Here is a 17,141-nt window from a genome sequence, read left to right as displayed (position 1 = left end):
ACAGGAGACCATTCCTGCCTGAGCATGTCACTTAGTTCTTCCCGTTCAGGCTTCCAAAGCCATCGATTGTCAGAGCCTGAGGATTTGAGGCAGGGATACCAGGTCAGCCTGATGATGATTTCTTCGAAAAGCCTGAGGACAACTTGGGGACATGGCTTGCTCTGCCAGTGGCAGAGCATGGGAGTTGACTGTTATCCCAAACATAATAAGCAAACAGATTCCCCCCCTCCACACTCCCAATATAGTAACTCCAGTAGTCCAAGCTAGCCTTGAACTCTTCACGTAGCCAAGGATGATTTGCAGCTCCTGACCTTCTTGCTGAACTTCTGGAAACAGACCGCTAACCAGACCCTGGTGCAGCTCCCAGAGTTTTATGAGTATTGACTCTCAACCTTCCTAACAACCCAGGAAATAGAGCTATGTGCACACATGCACATGCATGCATGGTGTGCGTGTGTGTATGTGTGTGTGTGTACATATGTACGTATGCATGTATGTGTGCACTCATCTATGCCAGTGCAGGCCAGCAGGGTTCCAGGAATCCTGGAGAAAAAATTCTGGCTCCTCTCTCGCAAGGCAACGGGCAGTAGATGAGCCTTTCTGGGGATGTGTATTGGTTACCCGCCACACCTCTGCCTCATCAATCCTGCTAGCCAGTGAACACCAAGACCAAGAGACCCCCAGAGGGTGCAGCGCGATGACAAGAGCCTGGGGAGGAGAAGCCTACCCTGGAGAGTAAGCCGGCTGATGGTGGGGCATGCATCTTGTATTTGTGTGTGCATTGTGTGTAGAGGCCAGAGGTCTCTCTGCTGCTCCCCAGGCACTCACTGTGTACTTTGGTTTTTGCACTCACTGTGTACTTTGGTTTTTGAGGTGTGGTCTCACAGGTTAGGCTAGACTGGCTGGCCAGTCTACTCCATGAACCCTCCGGTCCCTGTGTCCCAGGAGGGGTAGTAGGGTAGTAGATTACAAATGATGCTGTACTTTTAAAATGTGTTTCTGTGGATGCTAAGGATCGTCTCTGCACTTAAATGACAAGCACTTTCCTGAGTAAGTCCATCTCCCCATCCCCAATGCCTACCGCTTATTCATCTTCCTATTTCTCCAGGCAGGATGCAGTGATGTAAGAAAGCTGGTTTGGGCCTGAGAAGGTTCTGGACTAGGATGCGGGTGCTCACGATTCTCAGCCCCAGTGACTCGGGCAAGGTGTGAACCCTCTCTGCGGCTGTTTGAACAAGAGTAAATCCCTCAATAGGTGCAGTCTGTGCCCCAACTCCAGGCAGAAGGGATATCACACACAGGATTGCCAGGCTGGGAATGGAAATCCCCCGCAGTGTTTGCTGGCTTCTTGCTTGAAATTTGGCTGCCTGGTGGAGAGAGACTTCAGGGACCTCTTTGCAAGCACGGACTCAGTCAGTCCTTGAATGACTGCATGACAGAGGACCAGAGAAAGTGACGTTCCCAAAGACATCACCCTGGGTTGAAGGGTCAGGGCACAGTCCCAGGAGGCCTAGTACTGACATCTGCTCTCTGCCTCTCCTCCAGGACACAGAGGGTTGTGTGGGGCCGGGCATCTGGAGCTAGGCGTAGTCCATAACACTCAGTGGGTGGACTTTCCTGGTTAGGGAGTCTCTTAGAGTAGGGCTAGGGTCAAGGCAGTGGGGAGGACTTTGGGAGTCAAGGGCACCCACTGATTAGTCCACAGTGGGTTTGTGGGCTGACCACTGCTCACAGACACCAGAGTCTACTCTGGAAGGGGGCCTGGTGGGAGACTATGCACGGGAACTCAAGGCAGGCAGACTTCCAGGGAGCTTGAGGTAGAACTAACGTACTAAAACTGGACCAGTCTGTCTTCTGGGCCAGCAGCTTTGTGTAGCGGCTAGAAGTCCAAAGATTTTTAGAGTCCTACAGATTGAGGTTTGAGGCCCAGCTTTGCTATTTACTACACGTGAGCCTGGATAAGCACTGTGGCTAAGGTGACAATCTGAACCTAGTTCTTTACAAAATGGATTGTACAAGCAGTACCTCATAGCACTTTTAAAATTACCGTGTGGCAGAAACACAAGAATGTTAGCCGGGCGTCTAGCAGATCTTGAATGCTCAATAGACGGCACAGCCAGAGATAAGGGGTGAGGTGGGCGAGAGGTGGGGTGGGGAGGCAGGCGGTGGCGAGGACCTCCTTTTCATGTGACAGCTGAGCCTCCAGGACGACAGTGAGCACCCCACCTGGATGTGGAATGGGGCTGAGGAGACAGTAAGGCTTTTGTTTCTGCCAGTTAATTAAATCCAGAATGCTAACACACTTTCGAAACACAATGCAACTCAAGTGCCCTTTGGATGGGATATAATGGAACCGTTCTGTGTGGAACTGCAAACAGCCTTGCAGCTGCCCACGAAGGCTGAACGCTCCGTGCTCCTCTGGAGTAGAGGCTCCAAAGTGTGAGGGTGAAAAGCGTCAATGAGACTCTATGGGTACATCCTTTGCCCCAGCCACCACACCCAGAGCCAAAGGAACAGACATCAGAGACCCTGGGGCGAAGGGGTATGAGAACCCCAGAGCCTGAGAAGTAAGCACGACGGCACATGGAAGATGAGAGCTTCCCATTTCACCTCCTTGTTTCTCTGATGAGGAAATGGAGGTCCACAGAATAGGAGCCTTTTTGTTGATTTTCGAGACAGGGTCCCCTGCAGCTTCAGGTTGGCCTTGAACTCAGTATATTGTGGCGGATGACCTTGATCTCCTGGTCCTCCAGCCTTTACCTCTTGAGTTGGCAGGTGTATACCCCAGCTCAGAGGTTCTTCCCTGAATTCTTTCATTAGCTCTCTCATGAATGAGCCAGCACAGAGGTTTCACAAGCGCCGTATGGGGGCATCCTGAAGGACTGGGCCCTAAGTCCAAGGCAGTGGTAGTTCAAGTCCTAGCCTAGAGTTCTTTAGCGGTTTCTGCTAAATGACCTCAGACTCTAAGACAGTCGGGACGGCAGGAGGGGAATCAGAGCAATCCAAGATGCGCCCCACCTCCACCCCAGACAGCCGGGGTGGCAAATCCCCAGGAGCTGCCACCATCAGATGGCCTGTTGGTGGCTCAAGAGACTCACTCTCCATGTTCTCCAGGTGCTAGGGCCTGAGGGCTCTGTGTCAGGCTTGTGACCCAACATTCCACTGCCTCTCCAGGCCTTTCATGAATTTAAAGAGCAGGTCGTTAGGGGCCTGTCCAGCTTTTAAGACCCTTCTGCTTAAAACGGGATCCTGAACCACTGCTTAGCTTAATTCAGTGCCTTCTCTTTGATCTCAGGAGAAAGAACAAAAGTCCTGGCCATGGCCAATAGGAAATGTCTAGCGTGCTCTAGCTCCTGTGTCTCTCCTTAGGCTCTGCCTGCAACTCCTGCCTCCAGGTTCTCTGCTGGATCTGGTGTGAAACGAGAGGGTGTGCTCCAAGGTGCAGAACTCAAGGAAATTTTTCCATGGTCCCCGAGTGTTCTAGTTTGCTTTGTTTCCCAAAAGCAACCCGAGGAGGAAAGGGTCTGTTTCACCTTACAGCTTACAGGAGGGAGGCCGAGACAGGCGCTGTATGAGGGTACCCTGATGGACTGACATTGGCTTATTACTTCTTCTGTTTTTGGTTTTTCTGTATTGCTTTGGAGCCTGTCCTGGAACTCAGACCAGGCTGGCCTCGAACTCACAGAGATCCACCTGCGTCTGCCTCCCCCAGTGCTGGGATCAAAGGCCCGGGGTTTATTGTTTCTTCTATTGGCTTGCTTCCATGGCTTCCTCTCTTTGCTCTGTTACACAGCCAGGGCCATCTGCCCACAGTGGGCTGGGCCCTCCCACAGTAATAACTGGTCAAACTGTCCTTCAGACGTGCCTCCAAGGTAATCTGATGGAGGCAATCTCAGCTGAGATTTTTTTTCCTCTGTCTGGTGACCCTGAGCTGGTGTCAAGTTGATGGAAAAATTTCCCATGGTACCGAGGGAGGAGTAAGCCCTTTCTGTTCTCCTGTGTTGTTGATGGTAGGAGATGGAGCTGCGTGCCCATTTTCAGGGGGGAGAGAAAGGCCAATGTTCGGGGAATGGAAAGAGAGCATCTGCATTCATTAGGGACAAAACGTTAAGACACACGTGGCACCATGGTGTAGCTTAGACTCACTCAGAGTACTGAGTACCAAAACTGAGATCCAACACCAAGTGTGAGTGCTTGACTTAAGATGGGGCTACCGCCCAAGAAACTCACTGCAAATTGAAATATCCTAAGTAGACATGCATTTATCCCACCTAACCCACGAACAGCAGGCTTAGCAATAGGGCAAAGCTCAGTTATTCATTCTGATGATCTGACTAGAAGCCTTGGTTCGCTATTGCTGCCCAGCATCCTGATGGAGATGTACACTTTGTGTTGTTAGCATGGGAGAAGATCAAAATTTGAAGTTCTGTTTCTACTGCCTCACCTTTATCTTTGAGTAAAAACAAAAAACAAAATAAAAAACAAACAACAACAAGCAAACAAACAAAAAAAAAACCCTTTAATTCCAACCAATATAAGTCAAGGACCATCTATACAATATGCACAGTTAAAAATAAAGAATACTAAATACTGACATTATTCAGCAAGGGAGGAAACAAGAATGAACGTTAAACACATGACCTATGTATAGAAGGGCACAGCGGACAGAAAAGGCCAGATGGGGGCCTCGTGGGGACCACTATGATGCGCTGATGGCGGATGCTGAGAAACATGGCTGGCAGTGACTGAAAACTCTCAATACCCTCTCCACCTCTGAGGAAACCAGAAACCAAACCTCTGAGCTAGAAATAGGCCCAGTGTCTGAAGAGAAAGGCAGAACGGAAGCTTGGAGTGAGATTCTGTTTGGGAGTCAATACCTCCCACTAGGAAAGGCTCATGGTTTGGGTTGCAGCACAGACGATTCCCAGGAGCCTTTGAATCTCCCTTTCCCTGAGTGAGTTCACCAATGTGACCTCTGAGTTATTTTGCTGGTTTTCTACAAGGAACCAGGATCCCATGCTTTGTGGTCATCTGTCCCCACAGAGGTCCCCACAGGATTAATCAGCTCCCATTAGGATTTGTGGGTTTGGGTCAGTACCAGGTTTGGGGTCTGCCAATAGAGCAAGCAGGGGTAGGGGTGTCCCAGCCACCCACAACTACTGTTTGACTAGCGTCTTAGAATGCTCAATCCTAAGCGTGTGAACATGATATTAGAAAGTGCAGAGACCGCCTTTCCATAAAAGAATAAAGGAACAAACCGAGTCTTTCGTGGTCCTGCCACGCAGAGAAAGACGCTGGTCTCATTTTGACGTCCTTTTCAGGGTTTTTCTCTTTTTGTAAGTGGGATCTGCCCCTCCCCCCCAGCTCACTGGCACATCCTAAGGCTAGGTCTCTTTGGATTATGAGGATTTAACTATTTTAAAAGCGGAACATTTTTATTAGAAATTTAAGATCAACAGCACACTAGCCCGTGTATGCAACTATATAGAACTTCACTTGCAAGTTGAACATTGGAAGATGCTAATAAGGAAGCATGCTGAAATAGTCGAGTATGTTGAAAATGAAGCTGGATGGAGGGCGATAGCTAAATTAAGCTTTACTAAAAGCTTTTCAAATTTAAGTATCCAACTTTTGAGCACTATGGTAGCCATCCCCCCAAAGTGGCCCTCAATGATCCTGCCCCCTGCTACTCACAACCTTGTGCAGTCTCTCCCACACGGTAGCGCTTGGTAGGCTCTGTGGCCAAAAGCATAGAGCAGAAGTGAAGGCATATGACTTCTAAGATTAGGTTTGAAGAGGTTATGACCTCATCTGAGGTACCCCCCCCCCTGCATGGCTCACTCTCTGGAGTCGCTCACAGTTGGGGGGGGGACCAGCTTCCTGACTGGGTAGCAATGCAGAGGTCTGCTTGGAGAGGGACTGAGCCAACAGACTTGTGGGTGAACTTAGCTGAAGTAGATGTTCTGCCTTGGTTCATTCTTGAGATTTTTTTGTACAATGGCCAACATTTTAAGATGTTCGGAGAGGCTGGGTCAGAATCCTAAGCCCTTTAAATCATCCCCTGAGCTCCTGAATTAAAAACACAGTAAGATAACAAGCATGTTAAGCTATAAAGCTTTTGGTAACTTGTCTAATAGAATTTGCCTAACACAGGCAGCTTTATTCCTTTCGGAGACAGCAGACTCCCACAACAGGCTGGATCCATACGGCCTTGTCGGTGATGGAGAAATGGTCTTTTAAAAATTACGTTTTTACAGGTAACAAGTGATAGATACGATAGCTAACGTAGGCAACTCAAAGATGACACCCTCGACCCCAAAGCATGGAGCAGAGAGTGGGAACTGATGTGCCAGGGTTTAAAAATCTCAAAATCCACCACCAGATTCCCTCTGCAGGGTGGCACTTCCTCAACTTTTCCAAGTGATACCAACTGAGAAGTATTGATTCTATGACTTTAGAGCCTACGTGCTTACTTTCTGTTATATGAAGCAACTCACGATAAAGAAAAACTCTGTAGGTAAGCCTTTAGATGCCTCAACATCTGAGTTATAAGAATGAACTCTTACCCAATAAAAATAGCTATGAGTGAAAAAAATTATGAAAAAATTATGTTTTTAATTGATTACTTTTTTTGAGTGTACATCTATCATGGTTGAAGTCAGAGGACACAACCTTGCAGTGTGTGTCTCTCTTTCTACCATGTAGTTCCCAGGGATTGGATTTAGGTCATGAGATTTGGCAGCAGGCACCTTTATCTTACAATGTATATTGCTGGCCCAGAAATGGTCAGTATTAGCGTGGTGATAGTCAACTGGAATTTGCCAAAAAGACAATCTTTTTTAACAGTCACAGTCAGTTACAGCCTGAGTGGGGCTGACAGACACTTAAGAGTTGTGAAATGATGTGTGCAGGTTCCTAAGCTTTAAAAGAGCCCAGATTCATATCCAGGCCTGGATCCAACAATTAGAAAATGAACAGACACGTTTACAAGCTCTGTACATGGAGCAGCTCACTGTGGCCTCACGGCGGCTATGTGGAAACTGATTTCCCCATTTTCCAGTGCAGGGCAGTGACCTGAGGGCTGGAATGGTGTGGGGGCTTATCCTAGTGTAGCCATGAGAGTGATGACCATCACCGGGGCATACACACACAGCACTGGTCATTACACCCGGAAAATGGCTCTTGGTCTGGACTTACATTCGAAGGGCTCGTCTCTACTCTTTTGCAAGGCATTCTTTCTCAGAGGTGATGGACCCCAAAAGAGGTTATACACAAACCAAAAGGTTCTGTGTACGTACTGGCCTGAGGCTGGTTGTTCAGCATGATGTTCTCTTTTCTTGTTTTCTGACGTGCAACACACTGCTGTGTGTATTTCTAGTCTGCGGAAGGTGTGTTTGGAGATCAGATGTGTGGGCCAGAGTGCCCATACACATTAGTGCGTGTGAGCATCCTTGCAGTCGCTGTAGCCAGCTAGGCTGGTACTGGCTTTCTCTAGACCTTGTGTCTTGAAGCAGAATGCCAAGGAGCCACAATTCTATACCTCCCTATAGAAGGACACTTGTCCATGGTGAAAGGCAGGGCATACTTCATTTAGAACTTTATTAGCTCTATTTCCAACACTAAACTGCTTTGATACAGCCTTAAAAATGTTGGGGATGAGCCTGCACACAGACACACTCTTTCCACGTATGGAGAAGAGCCGAAGATTTAAGATTTGCACAGGTATGTAGCTGAGGTAAGGAAAGGTTTGGGAAAACAATGGACATGAAATAGGAGAAAGGAATAGATGCTTAGGAAAAGAATGCGTGTAAGAGGGACAGAGAAGCTGGTAAAGGGTATTGTGGTAGATGAGGCCGGTGTAGATTCCTATATGCGTCCCATCAAGAGCTTCCTCTACTTGAATCTGGGCTGAGACCGTGGCTAGCTTTGATCAATACATCAAAATAATGCTACAGTTTCTTTTCTGAGGCTTGGGAAACCTGAAGCATCTGTTTCCACCCTCTTAGACTGTCAGACATCAGCTGCTGTATGAGAAGTCTAACGTACTCATGACCACGATGCTGTGAGGTAGCCCAGGCCAACTCAAGAGAGAGCAAAGTCACATGGCGGAGCCTGAGGCACCAGGTGCATGGACATTGTTTCCCTGGTGAACGCAGCCTGGTGGTGGGCGAAGAGAAGAGCACCCTGCCTGACCCTGTAGGTAAGATGGTTCTTGTCTGAAGCTGCTGAGTTTTGAGACGGCTTATAAGGAAGTAATAGCTAATTAAAAACAGACACTGAGATCCAAGAAGAATGAATGCGCTGGCCTGGAGGGGGGTGTTGAAAGGACACATTCTAAGGTTATAAAGAGTATTTTGAGAGTTAGGGTGTCCTGACCCCGGACAAAGCAAAGGGGAAAAGGACATCTGCCCCCCAAGTGTTGGGAATGCGATGACGTCTCGTCTGTCTCAGTGGGCTTTGGCATTAAGCTTTGTGGGGCAGCTCCAGAGACTCTCTGCACATCCAGGCTCCTCCCTGCACTATCACAGCATGCCTATCTCAGCGGAGGAAAACGGACAGAGGCTCTCTTCCCGTCAGTGCTGGCCCCTTTCCTGCCCGATTCTGCAAGCAGACAACTCCTGCCTGAGCTTGTGTGGACTCTGTGAGATCTCAGGACTGTGGTGGAGAGTCATAAGCCACACTGTGAAGGACTGGCCAGAACTTGACATCTAACCCCTGGAGCAGGCTCACAAAAATGCAAGAATTTTTCTGTTCATATTTCGTATTATGGGATGGCCACTATCATTAACAGCTATCATTGACCGAGCACCATGCAATAAACACGTTTAATCTATTAACTCATAATACGACTCTGTGAAGACCTTACATCACTATCTATGGTTTAGAGAATAGAATTTTGAGGTCAAAACAGATGATTTACCCAAGGCCATAGTACAGTTAGTGGTAGAGATGAAACACGAACCCAGCTGAATGTCATACATTTAACTCTCAGGGTAGCTAGGACTATCATGACTCTAGTTAGTTATAATGGGCTTCTGGAGTACCCTGGTCTCAAGGCATTCCTAGACAGAGGGACTTGCATTTCTTCTCATTTGACCACACCATTCTCTGTTTATTGGTTTGCTTTTGAGGCCGGTTTTCCTCTATGTGGCTCTAGCTGCTCTGGAACTAGCTCTTGTAGACCAGGCTGGCCCCAGACTCGCAGAGATTCACCTGCCTCTGCCTCCTGAGTGCTGGGATTAAAGGTGTGCACCACCGCAGCCCAGAATGGCCATACATTTCTTATAGACCAACAATTCACACGGCCCAGGAGAGGTGCCCATCCACCTAACTGATGTCCGTGCCCTCTTCTCAAGCAGTATTGTAATGATGCCAACTTCAGAACTCCTTTTCATCATGCCTGCAAGGTTTTTTCCTTCAGGAGCATCTTTCTGAGGGTATGCGCTGACTGGGGTGAACTGTGGACCATGGCTGATTATACAGAGTGGTGTGCTTACATGCATACATGCAAGGGTCCTTGCAGTACAACATTGAGCAGGAGGTGGTATACTATTAGAAGCCTCACTTGTGAGCCGGCCTCAGTTCCTGCAAATACCCAGTGCTAGCCAGGGGGAGTAACAGAGGCCCCAAGATCAGCAGTGTTGTTTGCTTCCATGCAAACGTGAACACCACCTACCCACCAAAGAGCAGGGAGTGTGGTTTTGAATGTAGCCATGTGTTTGGATGAGTGCAAAGCAAGGGCGGTGAGTGGAAGAGGGAAAAAATGACCATGGGAAAAGGAATGTGTACGTTAGGGGACATAAAAGAAGTCTGCAAATGCATGGAGTAGCGAGAAGGCAGCCAGGTCTACACCAAGCGCCTACCATTGCTTCCTAAAACCAAGATGACTGAAGCCAAGGGAAGGACAGGGAATGCAGAGGGAAGGGAGGGGCGTGCTTTCTCATCTTTGTGCGGTGTGTGAGCTCAGGGTGCAGTCCCAGGAGAGACCCCAAGGCAGGAAGAGAACCAGCGTGTCCTTCAGTTGCCAGGGAGCCGATGGGGCTGCAGAGCCCAGCGAGCTGAGCGCGCCAGAGGAGGAAGACACGCAGGTGTGTGTCCTCTGGGGATGCTCGTCCACCCCCACAGAACCCTACTGTGTGGGCAATGTGCATGCGTGTACGTGAGCACGCGGCTGTGTCAAATGAGAACAAACACAAGGAGCCCCCTGGAGGGCTGTGAGCAGCCCACCCGCTTTGAAGGCAGCCGTGGGCTTCCTGGGTTGCTGGTGATGTCTCCAGACATCTTCACTCCAGGAAGCGTTATCTAAGAGGGTCTGTATGACCTGCCTGACGCTGGCTCGGGTCTGGGTGACCGAGGCTCTGAGTGTTGGCCGTACCACTCTACTCTGAAGTTTGTGTGGGAATGGATGAGTCATCCTGGCACGGCTGGCCCTCGCTCTGTGCCGGGAAGACAGTAGGGAGGGAGAGAAACTACTTAGGGCTGTATCCTTATCCCATTATTATCATTACGCAATTGCTCACAGGGTCTATGGGTTCTTCTAGAGGCCCAGCCCCCCCCCCCCCCCCGCTCTTGGCCTCTTTACATCCATTTGTCTTATGTCCCAGTTTCCACTTAGGTCAGCAGATATGGATGACCAGCCTTTGTGACAATCTGCTCCACACCGGGCTCAGGCCCGCACAGGGCGTCACAACGCTAAACTACCTTGCAGCCTTCCCCATCGCCTCCTTCCATCTTTTCCCGCTGCTTGCCAAACGACGCCCCCTCCTTGTTGGTTGCCTATCTCCCCTTTGCAGGGATACGTATGCAGCCCTACTGTGTGGCAAGCTCCACTTTCCGTTCTCCATTAATTCACTGAGCCATCCAACCGCTCTGCACGGCACTGAAGACCAATCTTGACCCTTTACAGACAGCAGATCCAGGGAGGCGAAATTAGCCAGGCCCAAAGACCCAAGGCCCCCCACTTTTCCCCTTTAAATAATGTGTCCAGTGTGTGTGGGTGTTGGTTTGCAACTATGTCTATGCACTACATACATGAGGTGCTCACCGAGCAATGGAGCTACAGAGGATTTGTGGGTGCTGAGAATCAAACCGGGACCCTCCGGAAGAACAGCCTGTGTGCTCTTATGTGATGAGCCATCTCTCTGGCTTGCAACTCTTCTCTTGATACACAATATAGCCCTGTGGAGCAGGCACTTTCTCAGTTTAGTTTTCTATTGCATCTCCGGAACCTACTACAGTATCAGTCACATGCAGATGCTCAGTTAATGGTGAACAAATGAATTCATGGCTCGATAAACGGTGGGCATGGAGGATGGAGGACACAGAAGTGAGATGGAGGGGGCTTGCCCTGAAGAGCTCACGGTAACAAGAAGATACATGATTATTACAATACCGTATCTGCCTGGCATCATGGGCGTCTGGGGGCACACACCTTCCTGGCCTTTGGTAGACAGGGCTTTGCAGAAAAAGTAGGACACGGGAAGAGACAGGCACAGTGACATTGCCTGGCTCCTCTCTGGGGACAAACACACCTTCACCCTTTCTGTGTGCTCAGACAACACTGACTCTATGGAGACAGCAGAGGTGAGAATAAGCAGGGTAGTGGTGAAGACACGGGCTCAGGAGTGGCTGGACTGGCCTTCCCTTGCCAAACATCATCTAGCTAAGGGAATTTGGGAAGGAAGCCCAACTTCCCTGGGCCTTGGTCCTGTCATCTGTAAGATGGGGGCAGCAAATGATACCAACATCCTGAGTATTGCATAAGGCAGGCAGTGTGCCAGCTTCAATGGAGATGACTAATCTCCTCTTCCATCCGACATTGTTTGCTGGCTCTGGGGGAGGAGAGTTAGAATTAAACATATTGTGCTTCTTACTGTAACCTCTCTGCTGTGACTCTGTCCCATTTTCCAGAATTGGCTCCGTGCAGAACTTCTCTGTGAACCTTCATTAAGGCAGGGACTATGTTTCATCTACCCTTGTATCCCCAGCATCCAATACAGTATCCGACACATGGTAGCTACTCAGTAAATGGACTTGCAGAACCAATGAGTGGTTACATTTACTTCCCCAGGACCTTTGTGAAGATGAATATTCATGTTGCTATTATTTCCATTTTCAGATGAGGGACTTGGGGTAGGCCCAGCAAGGTTAAATGACTCGCCCATAAACATACAGCCTAGAAATAGCACAATCAGACTCAAATGCCAAGCCCCATGATCTTTTCCTCCACACCATGATCCTCCTTGGATGCCTATACATTATGTCCTACTTTCTGGGGACATTTTCTAGCCAGTGGGGCCATCACTGACTGTAGACTCGTCTCCGAGTTCTATGACTCATATTTGAATCACAGAAGTATTTAATAGTTGAAAGAGACTTTGATGTCACTGAGACCGCCCACCCACTGTGGAAATTTCCTCTCCATTGCTTATCCTCCAATGCTTGAATGCCTCCCGTGATGGAACACTCATTTCCCTCCTCTGGAATCATCACTTCCATGACTCCAAGAGTCAGAAAGTAAGTGCTTCATCCCGTGGGCCCAGGTCTCCTTCCATGTCTGTGTGTTGGGCTTATGTTATCCTCCTAAAAGAAGCAGGGTAGATCTGTTGTCCCCAGCACACCATGGCCCCTGGTATACTCAGCTTCCATAACCGTCAGAGAATTCTTTCTTTTCAACTAGCTCCTTCTGGTCCCTGCCAGGATGCCTCCCCTGAACTGCATCCATCCTCCACCAGCAAAGCCAGGGGCTCACAGTGTGCAATGGTGCCCCTACTGGATAAAGGAGAACCATGGGCTCGGCTGCTGGAGGAGCCCGGGAGATGGGGAAGGGTGGGCAGTGGGTGCTGTGATGGCCTGTTTTGAAGTCATTTCAGGGTCACATCTATTTGTTTCCAATCTTAAGCGTCACATGGAAACTGTGTTTCGAAGCTTCTTACCTAGCACATCTCGAGGTTTCTCAGATACCACGGGTTTGAGGCTTCAAAGTTAGAATCCAAAAGGCTATTTTTAAAAACAAACATTTGGGCGGAGGATATGAATATGCAGGCTGTGCTACAAAGGTACAAGCTTCAAATGTTCTACTTGCCTTTGTTTTGTAATATTGCTACAATGGGCATTTGTTATAAGAAACAAATAATTAAAACGTATGTAAAGAAAATAAGCCCCTTCCACCCTCTCCTCCAGTCTGTTCCTCTGAATGCAGCTTATCTTGACCAGGAATATGGTCTCCACCTGGAGGGCCATGCTGCCACTCTGTGGGCACGTGTCTCCATGGTGACAGCCATGGCAGGGGTTCAGGCAGGCAGACTCCCACATCTGTGGTCACCTGGACTCCAGCCACAGGTTCTGACTCTCAGCCAGGCTTCTCTGCAGGACTGCCAGGCAGCTCTGCACCCTGCTCTGCTACCCTCACCTCAGACCGTATCACCTGGCTTAGATTTCCTCCACGGTTTCTGAGGCCCACACGGACGGACGCATCGCTGGTCTCCTCCCCGCTCTCCAGCCTAAGCTCCCTTGCCTACTGTCTCCTTCCCCTCTACCTCTGAGTACACCCCCAGACGTCTGCTCTTCCTCCCAGAGGAGACAGAAACTTCCCTAACTACCCTAGGACAGAAAGACACCAAGAATTTGAGAAACAGATCCCCAACTAGACAGAGACCTCGGAACAGCAAGTTCACAGGCAACAGGACTTCTAGTTCTGTGTCAGCTGGTACTGTCCTTCTCCATCCTGAGTTCTTGGGTCATAGGAGTGCCGAGGACACTTACCCGACAGTCTCTCACTGCAGCACATGTCCAGGGCCCCTCCCTCGGAGTCATCAGCAGCGGCTTTCCCTCTATTACCCCTGCAGTGGGAGAGACATTGTCAGGGGATGCTGGTGGTTCATGACCGAGCCTCCAGCAAAGACGAAAAGTGGCCTTCCTCAGCAATCCTTTGATTAGCTCCACCTCATCGGGGGCCCAAGGGAAAGGGCAGCCTCTTATGGCATTAAGCCACAGAGGAGAGGCGGTGTTTTGTAGATATCATCACCAACATACTCACCACCATCAATACTACCACCACCACCCTCCTCCACACCGCAAAAGACTGGCTCACCTTCTAGAGACTCTGAAACAGGGTTCTCACCATGGCCCCATGCAACAGGGCTCATCAAACAAGGCTTAGGGGGTTTATGTGGCTCGCCCAAGGTCTCATCAAAGTGAAGCTGGGTTTGAAGCTACACTGGAGAACTCCAAGCTAATGTTCTTACTGCTGTGCCGTTCTGTGCCCTAATTCTTTCGTTAGTGATGATGATGATGATGATGATGATGACGACGGCAATGATGGTGTAAATATGTGCGTGTTGGTGTATAGAGAGAGGAACTGGAGTTACGGGTTATCGCGGTTTAATAAGGATCAGGATAAACAAACAGGCCGAATAGATGTTTATTCAGCGAGAAATAACTTACAACCTAGACAGATGAACACCAGGAAATTCAACCCGATCCTCTCCTGTCTGAGTCAGGCCAGAAAGAGAGCTTTTCCCGGCTCTCCCTCTGACCTCCTTCCACAGGTCACTTCCGCCCATGGCTCCACCCCCAATGGGCGTGGTCAGTGCCACAGAAGGACTATCTCACTACAACAGGTAGCTGTGAGTCACCTTGGGGGTGTCGAGAACTGAAGCCTGGTTTCTGGAAGAATGACAAGAGCCCTTGACCACCAGGCCATCTACACAGCCCCCAGAAAACCTTCTTTCTAGCCCACCAGGATACCTAATAGACTACCCTGGGGTCTAGTTTTCTTTATTCACAAAGTGAACTTGAAAAAGCTTGCTGGAAATCAATGTGAGCCCAGAAAGTGTCTTCAGACTGGACAGGTCTGGAAGGCAGACACCATGGTGCTCACAGGGCCCTCCGCTCCGGCAATGGTCTGCAATGCAGGTGAGTGCCCCAATGGCTCTGGCTCCCTGGCAGCTGTGGACTGGACAGGGGCTGTGCCTATCAGAGGATTATTCCTTCACACCTTACTATGCAAAATTCTGAAGTCTGGGCTCTGTGCTTCTGCGGCTGAACCACAGCTGTGGCCATGCCCTGGGAGAAGGCTTGCAGAGGACTCAGAGTGCTTTCCGTTCTGTGTCAAGTCTCTTGGCAGGGAGCACAGCCATTTTGACTGTGAGGCAGCCATGGTTTTCACACTAGGTCCCAACGTCTTAGTTTAGCCAGTAGAACAGGCAGCCGAATGACCGAACAACCTTTAATGCAGGCTCACTAGCACAGTCTCTACGAAGTCCAGAAGGTCAGCACCCTCTCTTCCCACCAGTCCTGCAGCGTGACCAAGCCCGACTCTCCCCATTCTGGTATTTTCTACTCTCAACTTGCATCGTCCTGTTTCATTTCCCCCCAATCTAACTGGCAGAATCCTTGAAAATCCCAAGTTCAAGTTCTAGAGACTAGATGACTCGGGGACAGAGGGATACTACCTTCAAGCAAGGCATCCCTGCCTGTAAGCGTGCTCTTTACCTAACGGTCTTGGGCATCCATTCAGGCTGGCCCTCAAAACACTCCCCACAAGAGTGCCAAAGTCTGCATAGGTTGTGAAGTCTTCAGCTTGCACACAGGATGGGGTGGCCTTGGGCTAGCACCAGCTCTTCAAAATTCAGATTCACCACATAAACCTTCCTTGGAAAACTACTCCCACCGCATCCCATTTCACTAAGGACAGAGACAAACATCCTTCAGTGCAGCGAACTGGATTATTTCTCCGTCCGCATTGCCTCCTGCCTCGCCTGCCCTTGACCGTGACTCTGCTCGCTTTGTACAGGCTCCATCCTTCATATGTCTCTACACTCACAATTCTCCGCTTGGACAGTGCATTCATCTCTACTTGCTGGGACTTTGTATTCCTCACTCGACACAGCTGGGAAGTCCGTTATACTTGATGCTGCTGCTGGACCAACATCATTGTCAGCCATTAGGGTGCAGGCTGTAAAAGGGCAAGGCCACGCCTTTAATTTTACTTAGCTCGCATCTTCAAAGCCCAGCCCAGTGCCTGGCTCACAGCATGAGATGCTGCAATAGATTAAAGGATCGTAGAGTAATTGAGCACCATTGCAACGCGCTTCTGAAGACACCAGCTACCCAACGCAGCCACCATCTGAGCCACTTCATGGGTGGCTATGTTAAGCCACCTGGAACTGTCCTCAGCAGCAGTCAGGGAATACGGATCTTGAGAAGACTTTCCATTTCACAGAGGGGGAGGAAGCAGGTGGGGGCCATCGGGATTGAGTTTGAGAACAGACTCTCAGTCCTGAACTTGCTTTACTCTAAGAGCCTGCCCCCCCTCAGGTGGAGGATACCCCAAGACAGAGGCCCATGATGTGGGGCAGAAAGGTAACCAAGGTATCTGGAAGGGGACCCACATGTGACTCACACCTGCGTTCACACCCCAGCCACATTCGGAATAGCTCGGCGTTGCATGTGTGCAGTGGACTTCTATAAATAAGCTTCCTAGAAAATGACTAGTTTCATAATCAGGAGAGCAGGAAGAGTAGCACCCCAACACTGTGAGGAAAATGGACCAAGATGTGGTTCTGCCCTACGGTGGACGCTCAGAGCTGTGTCAGGAGTTTGACCAGATTTCCAAAGAAAAGAGAAGACGGTCCATTCACACGGCACAGAGAAGCCCTGCCTCTGGAAATTGCCCTTCTCTGCCCAGCAGGAGCAGGGATAGCAGCTTGGAATGGATTGCCGTGGGCAACCCTCTCCTCCTCCACCTCTATCACCTGGGCAACATTGGCTAAAACTCTCCTGTGTTAACAGGCAGCAACTCACTCAATGGCTTCCCACAGCTGCTCTTAGAAGCAGAGAGCCTCAGAGATGATGAGTGTCTTTAGCCTGTGTTTGCCAAGCGCCTCCCGTGATTAAGGCTTATGGCGGTCCCATCAGTACAAAGCTGGGCAAGCCAGCACCTTCTCATCTGGTCAATGAGCTGGAGGCGCTAACACGATTGTGATATGGCATCTCCTTTAACTGAAGTCTGTATCCTGGGGAGAGTTCCACTCAAGTCTGGGGGAGGAGGTAGTGTCCTCCCAAGGGAAGGTGTGAGCTACTTCTTAAAGAGTATCTCTAGTAGATGATGGGTTGCCAGAGTAAGGACTTGGGCAATG

The sequence above is a fragment of the Phodopus roborovskii genome, unplaced genomic scaffold (genome assembly GCF_943737965.1).
Source record: "Phodopus roborovskii unplaced genomic scaffold, PHOROB, whole genome shotgun sequence".
NCBI lineage: Eukaryota > Metazoa > Chordata > Mammalia > Rodentia > Cricetidae > Phodopus > Phodopus roborovskii.
Note: the sequence above shows the minus strand (reverse complement) of the source record.